Below are 10,985 nucleotides of genomic sequence, written 5' to 3'. Positions count from 1 at the left end.
CAGGCTACGATTATTCTCAAACAATAATACTTATAATCGTCAATCACAAACATCAATAAAGCGATTTTAATCAGGTGTTTTACTTTGAAAGACAAAACGGAAGTGGGTGATCTGTGAAAAATGACTTTACACCGCTACTCAATTCAGCGAAGCTGCTTTACTCGCCGCAGCTGTCATGTGAGGAGGAAGCACATAGCTCATATTCACTCCGGAGTCGTCATTCAGGTCAAATCGCGCATATATAATAAATTATTTGCGATAAATTGTGGAATATAAACTGAAGAAAGTGACACGTTGCTGAATTACTGAAATGAACTCTGCGGTAAGTAGCTGACAAACGACCGCCTTGTGATCGCACGGCTTAATGCCTATCAAGAATGTTACTTTGTATTTTTCACCTGCCTAATATATATTTCCAGAGTCATTTCGACTCTTTTTTTTGAACAAACTTCGTGTATGTGGACTTTTTCCCTGCCGCTTTATTTTATGCAAGTAGATGAGGCGCAACAGGTGAATTTATGCAGGCTAAGAGTTAAGGTGTGAATATTTCATTGGTTTAATTCGCGGAAGCCGCAATGTCACGAAAGGTTAAGGAAAAGGATCCGAGGTCTCAATCACTGCCGAATACAAGTATCTCATTTCATTTTCTGAAACGTTTTAGCCTCATTAGTTTCGCGGGGGGTGCTGGAGCCCATCCCAGCTGACTTCGGGCTAGAGGCGGGTGGTACCCTCATTTGTTGGCCAGCCAATTGCAGGGCACAAGGAGACAAACAACCATTCATGCTCACACTTATACAGAGGGGCAATTTAGAGTGTCCAATCAGCCCAAAATGCATGTTTTTGGAATGTGGGAGGAAACGGAGCACCTGGAGACAACCTACGCAGGTCAAGGGAGACATGCAAATTCCACAGATGTGGACTGACTGCGATTTGAACCCAGGTCCTCAACTGAGGCAGATGCGTTAACCACGCAAGTTGCCGGGCTGGCCCGTATCATCAAATGATTAAAAAAATAACACAAATTTCAGATTTGTAACAGCCAAACCTCCATGCCAAAAGCAACAAGGGGTGCTCCTCTTCCAGTATATTTTCAGGTAACACTTCCAAATTTATAGTTATGATTTTGATCTCACATAGACTCCACGTATGCTTTTAGTGTTAAGGATTTTTGTTATTTTTTTCTTTTTAATCTTCTGGGGGTATCCCACCTGTGATTGCATAGAGAAAAAGCATGTGTCAGGTGTATTTGGGGCAAAAATGGAATGCCATCCTGGACTGGTAGCCAAAGTGAAACCTATCACAGGGTAAATAGAGAAAAAAAATCAATTTACACTGGTATTCAATATCATTGAGTTGGAACATAACATACACATAAAGACCACCATACCAGGGCTGGGCAACTCTAAGAGCTGCTGGATGATGTAAGGCAGTGGTGCCCATTACGGTCGATCGCCAAAGTACAATTGGTAGATTGCACGGCAATAACATTTTCCCTCTCCTCGGGGTTTCTTTAGTTAGGCTCGCATAATTTTGGCAATAAGCTTTAGCCTGAATCAACAGTGTTGATAGTCTCATGTGAGGTATATCAATACATAAACAAAATGATTTTTTTTAAATTAACTTAAAAAATACATATTTTTTCTTCAGTGCTGAGTCCTAGTAGCACGCGGAAGACAAGAGTTGGTTGCCTCTTGCAAGTTTCACTGTGGATTTTCAGATTTTTATGAAGTTAAAATAAATAAATGAATAAATAAATCAAAAAAGTCACCCCCGAAAAAATCTGTGATATAGTGAAGCCGTGAAAGTATTAGTATTTGATCAAATTAATAATCACCAGAAAATGTTTGGTGATTGTCGAGTCGCGATAAACTAACTAAAGGACCCAGAGGTATTCTTTGTTCTCTTTTGAAAAAATGGGGGGTAGGTGGGTCAGGAGGAAGGAGCGCATAGTTATGGGTACCTATAAATACAGCTTACGCAACAATCTGGAATATTTCACAACAGTTGATTCCATCAACATGGTAAGTGGCAAAGTCAAATTTTTAAAAGGTAAAAAGATAAATCAAGACACAAAATGCATTCTTTTTAAAATGTATATTCATTCACACTGAAAACAAAAACTTGCCATAATTTGTAGAGAATATAATGTCAGATTTGTAGAGTGATACAAAGGACAGTGTCAAAAGTTTATTGGTTGCCGAGACGCCTTTCTAGACAAACCAAAGGAGTAGTAGCATAGTTTTGTTTATATTATTTTGCTTGTAGCCAACTCGATTTAGATTTGTATTGGATCAAAATTGAGGCTTTTCTTTGCATAAATTCTCGGGCATGATTGTTTACGTGGATATACTTTTTTCCCAACCTAAGTTTGCATGCAGACAAACGGATTTGAGAAATCAGTCGGAAGAACTGCCGCAATTAAGGCACAAAATTATAAAAAAAAATGTGACAATCTTCACATTTGTCGGACACGCCTGAAGGTGCGGCCTGAAGTGGTTTGCTCCAATCGACTTTGACCAAATGACGTATTGAGGCTGTTGTTTCCTTTAAAAATGTACTGTCCTTCCTAAATTGGCCACATTTTCTGTACCGCATTGTGTTTGAGTGATATGAAGCAATATGTTCCTTTTTTTTTATGAAGTGTTGTGTTTGTATATATTATGTAATTAGCTTTGTATAATCTGGAATTAATTCATGAAGTTATTTACTCATGGGATTGAATGATTGACCTAGATGGCTTTTTACAATTTTAGTAATTTCACTCCATATAGCGCAGTGGTTCTTCTGCCTGACTTTGGTCCAGGCTGTATGGGTTCAATTCCCACTCACTGGAAGTAGGTAGAGGTTTGTTGTAGTGTGCCCAGCCATTGGCTGGCAATCAATTCCTGGTGTCCCCCACCTACAACCTGTTGTTTGTTTGGATAGGCTCCAGGACCCTCCGCTAAATCTCTTGCAATTCTTCATTCAGGAACATTGTCCTTAAACTAAACCAGTTTCCCACTCACTTGCTGACAAAGAGGTGAACCTCGCCCCGTCTTTGCTCATGAAATTGAGGGATACTTCTTTTAATTTCATTATACGCAGCTGTTTCATAATTACAATAAAGGCCTTTGACACTATATACAAATATGGCACACATCTGTTCCCAATTAGGCTGTTACATGTTGTGAAAAACAATCAAATTAATCTTTTTGGATATTTAATATCTAGTCTTTGTATGTAATTAAATAGGTTGATCATGATTTCCTAACCATACCAAAGACGCTCCCCCACTTACGAACATTCGAGTTATGAACAACGGTACATACGAACATTTTTGCACATTGCGTTTATGTTGAAAAATGTTCGTAAGTTTGATTTTGTATTGCGTGCATTTCTCCGAGTAGTGCTTCTTTCCGTCGCTAATACCGACGCCTGGCGTTGTGAGAGCTCAGCTCACCCAGCATCCACCTTCCTCTGCCCAGTTTGTTGTAGTGCAGAAGTATGTGATGTATCTTCAGTGCGCAAAGAACCTTTTTCATTTTTATCATTAAACATCTCGTGCATCCATTATTCAATATGGTTGGTGAAAAGTGAAATGCTTCTAGTGAGGGAGGTGCAAGGAAGAGGCAAGCCATTTCATTTGAAACGAAAGTCGCAATAATAAAGAAGCTTGGTGCGCGTGAGAAAGTGGTGAGCGTTGCACGGGAATACAACTTTAATCGTTCGACCGTCCGTACCATTTATAAACAGAAAGATCGACCAGCAGGATCCAAATATTGAACATTGCACAAAGGTTGCATATCAATTGAATGATTGGATTGGATTGGATAACTTTATTCATCCCGATTACATTACAATTACATTGTGGCAGTAGCAAGAGGGTGATTAGACAGAACACCAAAGCAAAAGCACAAAGTACAAAGCATATCAAAGTAAAGTTTTTATTCATGTTTAACACAGCATGGAAAATGTATGAACAGCCCTCGTCATTGGAATTGGGGTTGTACCAAGCCCGGAGCCAGGTTAGGTATTACTATAATTAACTGTCATGTACATGTTATCTAACTGTTGGAGTTGACACAAAAGATGTTAATATCGCATTTCCTCTTACGCCTTTCTCATTTATCCTTCTGTCATTCTGTGGAGGGGAACATGACAGCCTACTGTAGTGTTCCATGTCAGTTCCTGGAATGAGTCATTGACTTATATGGGGGTGATACCGCACATATCAGCTTTGGGGGAGAGACCAAACGACAAAAATACACCAGGGAGCTAAGTGTCTCTGGCTGACAACATGGGCTGCTGTCAGATGAGAAAGGCCAAGTTCAGCTCAAGTGTGTCAGTTACTGTATTCATTTGCTGACTTTAGAACTGAATTTTAATGATAAAACGGCAAGCACTGAGACATTTAGCCAAAAGTGTTGTTTATAAGTTTTTTTCTGGCTGCATTTAAGGCAACACAATTTTGAACCTCCATTTTGCTTGTCTAAAATGTATGCATTTATGGTGTAGTTTGGAGTTGGTGTGCATTGTGTCAAAACTGCTGACAAGTTTCTGGGTTTAATCCAGTCTCGGTCATTTACTGTGTGCGGCGTTAATACTATGAGCATTAGGAGTTTGATTTAGGGACTTGTATACAACGGGTCGAAGGTAGTTGCAATTGGCTCGCCACTGATTCAGGGTGTTCACCGCCTCTGGCCTGGAGACAGCTGATATTGGCTCCAGCAGCCCCTCCGACTTTAATGAGGATAAAGCGGTTCAGAAAACGAGATGAGAGATGAGTCAAAGCTAGTCTCAGCACACTTAAACATGGTATTCAGACTAACTTTGAGCTGCCAATTTCTCTGGAATTATCAATATACCTTCTTCTTTGTGATAACCACAAAATGAATAGCAATTTGGATGAAACTTCTGATAAGAAACCCAGACACTCACAGAAGTTTATCCGTTCTTATGCAACGAAATCTCCCATGTTGAAGCTGTCTCCAATTGGACCGACATTCCCACATTGCACAACATGCATGTGTGGGTTAGAGACCAGGTGAAAAACTTATGTTAATGTTGTGGGAATTTGAATTTGCCAATAAATGATTAACTAATTATATTTTGTTCACTTTTCATACTTATTTTCATTATCCTGTACTTTTTCAATAGTTTGCAAAATCATGTTTAAATTAATGTGAAAACATGATAATAACAGTTTGATTTAAATTGTCCAATGTTATATTTTTTTACATTTTATATTGATTTTGCGCGAATTGCATTCACCCCTGATGAAAACATAAAACTCTGGAACTGGGACAAGAGTACTCCTGAAATGGGGTCGACTGTGGTTGGCAGCTCTGCTAACGTGTTCAAAGAGGCTTGAGGTACAGTTCTGCTTTTGATTGCTTAAGTGCTGGAGCCTACCCAAGCTGAATATGACTCCATGGGAATGTGCACATTGAACAGGTTGCCAATCACAGAGCACAGAGACAGAACCATTCACAGCTACATTCACCCCTACAGACAATTTTGAATCATCAAACCAGCATACATATTTTTGGGGGTATAGGAGGGAACAACAATATCACATCTCACACGCAAACTTTTTATAACAGTTTACTTTTTTACACTTCTGTCCCAGTGTGTACTTTATTAAGTTCACGGTCACTGTTTTGTAGCAATTTTCTGTATGATTTAATCAAACATTGTTAAAGAAATATTTTTCCACTTGTACATTCATTGGGTGCAAATGATGGCAATATTTTAAATAGCCCATATTTCAGTGAGTTGTACAACTTAGTTAAATATTCAAGTAGTTAATAATGCTACATGCATCAGTACTACTATTGATCTGTAACCTATAATATGTTTTGGATTTACTGAGGTAATTTGGAACCGTAGATATCACATTTTCTTCTGTGTTTTGTTAAAATGTGTGGTGGATATTTTCATATTAGTTAAATATTCAAGTATTTAATGATGCTACCTACTTACATCAGTACTACTATTGATCTGTAACCTATAATATGTTTCGGATTTACTGAGGTAATTTGGAACCGCAGATATCATATTATCGTTTCCTTTACTGTCTAAATCGCTCTCATGTTCAAACTGTTTGATGTGTGGAAGATTCCTCAGTCATAACACTCCATAAAACATTCCATAGTATTAAAATAGAACTATTGTCAAATACATTTGTGAGTTACCAGCTGCTGTAAAGACTTTGTTTTGAACTGGGCTTAAACGTTGATGTTGCAATTCCCCCTTCTCATACCACGTGAAGGAATTGGTGCTGAATGTTTTAATTTTATTAAGAACATTTCCTCTTGTTTAAATTGGGGATTTATTACAGTTTAATTAACATGCTCATTTAACATTAGCCCTTTTCAGTTATGAGCTGCAGTTTGGTAATGTGATGGTGTTTAAGTGGTTTTATGCTTATTTGTGAACAACTCCAACATCACACAGTAATTTACTACCTAGTGACTTAATCATAATTCCAGATCATTTGCGGTGTCCATTCTTGGTTAAATAAAAGCGGTTATGTTACTTTTGATACAAGAGTTTGATGACATAGCTACCAAATGACAACATCATATGTCAGATTACTTATTTTCTTCTTAATCACTTCAACACTTGTGGTTATCGGTAAGCAAAGAACAGAAATGATCAAAAGCATATAATGCAAATATGATAACTGACATCTGTTCAACGATAGGGTTGAGGAAGAATTTAAATCTTTGAATGGAACGGCATGGGATATGACAGTTTACGAGTCATTACTTTCTAATTGTGAGCGACGGGTGTGAAGTCAATAAAATGTCACTTTGTTTAACAGTGTCATTAGACAATAGGTTATTTGATAGTGTGCCTTGTCTTTTTCAATAAACATTTTAATTGTGTGTGGTTAAATAGTCTGTTTTTAGAAGCCCCTGAGGAGCATGCAGCCCATATATGAAAAGAAGGAATATGGCCCCGAGTCTGAAAAAACAAAATTCTGTGTAGATCCCAGGTGACATTACACGTTAATAGTGTTATTTATATAATTTGGCTATACGGTGCATTAAGAATCAACCACTTGACCCTGGTAACTAGCTATAGCAGACTGGGACAGCGGTTGAAAGCCCTTTATCTGCATGTTATGTATGGGTGTGTCATCCTGTATTTTGGCCTTTCGGATGTGGCTCATAGATAGTGACTCTGAACACCATATAAGCAGTTTATCTTTAGGTCCAGTAACACGAAGGACCATAATTACCTAATGTCAGCTTTGACTTCTCCCAAAATAGTAAAACCAGGTCCTGCATGTGTTCTTCTCTGTCAGTGTAAGTGTTTGGATCAAACAATCGAGTATTCAAGAAGTTAATATTACGTTTACAGATGAACTTTGAAGCACTGTGTATCATGCACACAATTGTTCCATGTGCCAAAGAAAGTTTTTTTTTAGGAACGCACATTTTTTTTTGTCTAAGTAACTGATGGAGTTGCATGTGGCCACTAACAGTATTCTTATTTTTAGTGGTGAATGTGAGCATATATTTCACAAATTAACCTGATTAGCTCCCAACTGTGTCTCTTTTCCTACATCACTGTTAGGTTCATCAATAATTATACCTTAATTAATTATAAAACACTGTAGGTAGACATCTGATTTAATTATTGATATTTCATTAAATTGTTATCTCTGATGATTAGCTTGATCAAGGGAGAACGGTCCGACCTCGTCTCCAGCGCCAAATGGTTCTACCGTACGGTCATTTCTCGTACAGCTTTAAGGCCATCAATCAAAACAATTACAAGGTTTTTGATTAATCCAACTGCGTAAGCAAAAACAACATCTACAACAATCATAACATATTAGGTATTCAATAATAACAATTGAGGGGAAACTAAAAACAAACTCCATTGGAATTTAAACAAACAAGCCATAAAGAAGCGAAAAGGGCGTCATGATGTAAGAACAAAGAATATTCCCGGAGCTGATTGATAGCCATCTGCTGGAATCAAGATTCCTTCACGGCTCTTAATTGCAAACCCATATCAACAGTCCTCGGAGCACGGCACTGGGTGAGATGTCAGGTCAATAGTCCTCGGAATAGGCCAATACAATTAAACATCCTCGGAGCCAGCTGCAGGGGAAAGTGTCCTTCGGTAACAGTTATACTGAGCGTTTGTCTCCATTGCAAGCACATTAATATATACATATAATGATTCATGCTCACATTTATAATAGTATCCCAGAATAACCTAAACCAGTGATTTTCAAACTTTTTTTGGCCACCGCCCCCTTCACCGCCGGGCCAAAATGCCAACGCCCCCCTCTTTACCCCTTTCCAACGAACGCTAGAACGACTATATTGCTAAATGTCACAAGAATTGGTTGATTCTTCAATCACAAACAGTTTGAAGACTAAAAAAACAATTTTAATAAACAAAAATGGTTATCATTTATTCTTCACCTCGAATCATAAAAATTGATAGCTGATGCATTAAGCCGGTCGCTGTGCGCATACGTCTGTGGTTAAGCGTTGCCGGCGCGCTATTGTGTGCTCCTCTGCGGCTGACTGGATGGTGGTGGTTTCCCCAGTCGCCTGCATCGACGATAAACTCGCGACAATTAGTGATATACGGTATATGCGCGCTGCTCGTGAGCGCTCGAGCAGACAACGTTTCTTGTTTCAATAAAGCTTGTTTTTTGTCAACTTTTTATTACAGACAATCAATTTTTCCGGTCTTTCTACAAACACCAACGTCACATTTTACTGTAATTGGTCCATCGCCCCCTTCACTATTTCAACGCCCCCCATTCGCCTGTTTATTCGTCAGCGCCACCCTGAAAGTTCACACCACCCCCCGGGGGGCGGTACCGCCCACTTTGAAAACCACTGACCTAAACAAATGTACTTTTCCTATCTTGTTGGACGCCCGTTAGCTAAATTTAAATCTAATCGAGTGGTCAGCGCATCGGCCTCAAAGTTATAGGGTTATGGGTTCGATGCGAGGTCGGTCCCCACTGTGTGGAGTTGGCATATGCTTGCATGTTTTCTCTGGGTACTCTGGTTCTCTCTCACATTTCCAAAACATGCATGGTAGGCTGGTTGAACGCTCCAAATCTGGGGTGGTCAACCTCAGTCCTCGAGAGCTGCTATCTGATCTGTTTTCCATGTCTCCCTCCACCAACACACCTGAATCAAATAATCGGGATTTGTATCAAGCTTTTGGACAGCTTGCTGATGAGTTGATCATTTTATTCAGGTATGGTAGAGGAAGGAGGTATGGAAAACAGAGCGAATAGCGGCTCTTGAGGATCGAAGTTGGCCATTCACTGCTCTTAATTGTCCCTATGTTTGAGTGTGAGTGTGAATGGTTGCCTGTCTCCACGTGCTTTACGATTGGCTGGCCATCAGTTCAGGGTGTCTTCCACCTGGTGCACAAAGTCATTAGTGTTAGGCTCTAGCACCTCCCGCGACCCTTGGGAAGAACCTATGTTGTTGAGTGTGTACAGTAATTATGCAAGCTTATTGTCTACTAATAGTGTAGTAGTGCTAATTGTTCAATAAAATAGAGTACAATAGTACTTTATTTATCCTCCTTGGGGCAAACTCACTTGACACTACAGCATAGGCAAACAGTAAAATATAAATTACAGTTCTTATACTGGGAGAATCTGGGGAGTGGTGGAGAGTGCTCTGTGATCAAAGTCTCTTGCGCTTATGATCACAGCGAATAAGCTGTTTGTTGTTGGGAACCTTCAATGTGGAATACTTCAGTCTGCAGAAGCATAAGTGGAGGTGGCCACAGTCACACAGTTAAATGTCTTTACTGCAAAGCTGATTTGATGCATGCAATACACGATTGCATTATTATTGTCTGATTTAACAACTTCCAGACATCAGGATAACAAACAAAACAAGTAACTAAAAATGTTTGATGTGCATATTGGCAGAGAAGACAGCGACCACGAGCAAGTGCCATTTTAGTTCGCACGGTGAATTCAGGATGAAGTTTACAGGACCCTAGTTGAGATGTTATAGTTGTTAATGAAGAATTTCAACAGCACATTTTTAGAATATATTTGAAAAGGATATTGATACCTTCTGAAGGATGGCATTTTAAACAAATAATTCCATTATGGATTTTTAAATGGCCTGTTTTATTTCCAATGACCATGTTTTTTCTGTCAATCTTGGATTGTTAAAAAAACTTTTTGTGTCACTCAGTACATTTTATGCATAGAGAACATTTTTTTCCCATTAAACTTCTCAAACTATGACAATACAGCTAAGTCAGATTTGGTCCAGCTTATGTCAAAATCAAGATGAGATTACTTGACAAGAAGTTTGATGAGAGACTTCCTCCGCTTCATCGGTTTAGATGTCTGTAGTTGTAATCTGACCCTTTTGGGATTAGGCTAACGATGCTTCTGACATTTCTTTCTGGCATGTGTTCTCCTCCTCAGCGAAACACAGTACAGTAAATAACACCAGTAGCTAAAGGTGATAATGAATACATTGGCAGCACAAAGATATTTTATTGTACAGCAATGCAATTAATATGCTATCCCTTTTTATATTTTAAAAATCAAAATATGTGCATACTTTGGAAGGCGTGTTACCCCAAGTGAAATATACCACAACATTCCCATTCCTAGAAACTTTTTTAACAATGCTACTTCACATTCTCCCTGATGATTGAACGTTTTCACATGAAATTGCTTAACAATGTAATGAAATGATAGATACAGACGGTGCTTTTGCAGGACCACATTCGGGATGCGTCAGTAGAATGTCTTTTTGGCCACACCACCTCTTTGCACAGCATACACGTGACTAACATTCCACATAGTGCACCTACTTTTTAAACAACACGGATATCCATGCACAGTAAACTCCAGCAGAGAAACACGTGTTCACTAGCAAACCAAAAACTAAGCTTTTGGTTTTAGTGTTCAGCACAATGTGCACACCAATGGCACACTCGCATAACTTCCTCCTGTTTAAAGCACCTGTGTCAAAATA

At 38.9% G+C, this 10,985-nt stretch overlaps 1 protein-coding gene across 1 annotated transcript in view; it reads left to right on the top strand.

The window, feature by feature from the left end:
• Window positions 1-142: 142 nt before the first annotated feature.
• The window catches only part of LOC144214771 (F-actin-monooxygenase mical2b-like), a 49,971-nt gene continuing 39,128 nt past the window's right edge, over window positions 143-10,985 (top strand). Inside the window, exon 1 of the mRNA XM_077743423.1 lies at window positions 143-322. The gene's annotated coding sequence lies outside the window, so the exon portion shown is untranslated. The remainder of the gene's footprint in view (window positions 323-10,985) is intronic.

The sequence above is a fragment of the Stigmatopora nigra genome, chromosome 2, assembly GCF_051989575.1.
Source record: "Stigmatopora nigra isolate UIUO_SnigA chromosome 2, RoL_Snig_1.1, whole genome shotgun sequence".
Lineage (NCBI taxonomy): Eukaryota > Metazoa > Chordata > Actinopteri > Syngnathiformes > Syngnathidae > Stigmatopora > Stigmatopora nigra.
This window is presented reverse-complemented; position numbering and strand designations above follow the sequence as displayed.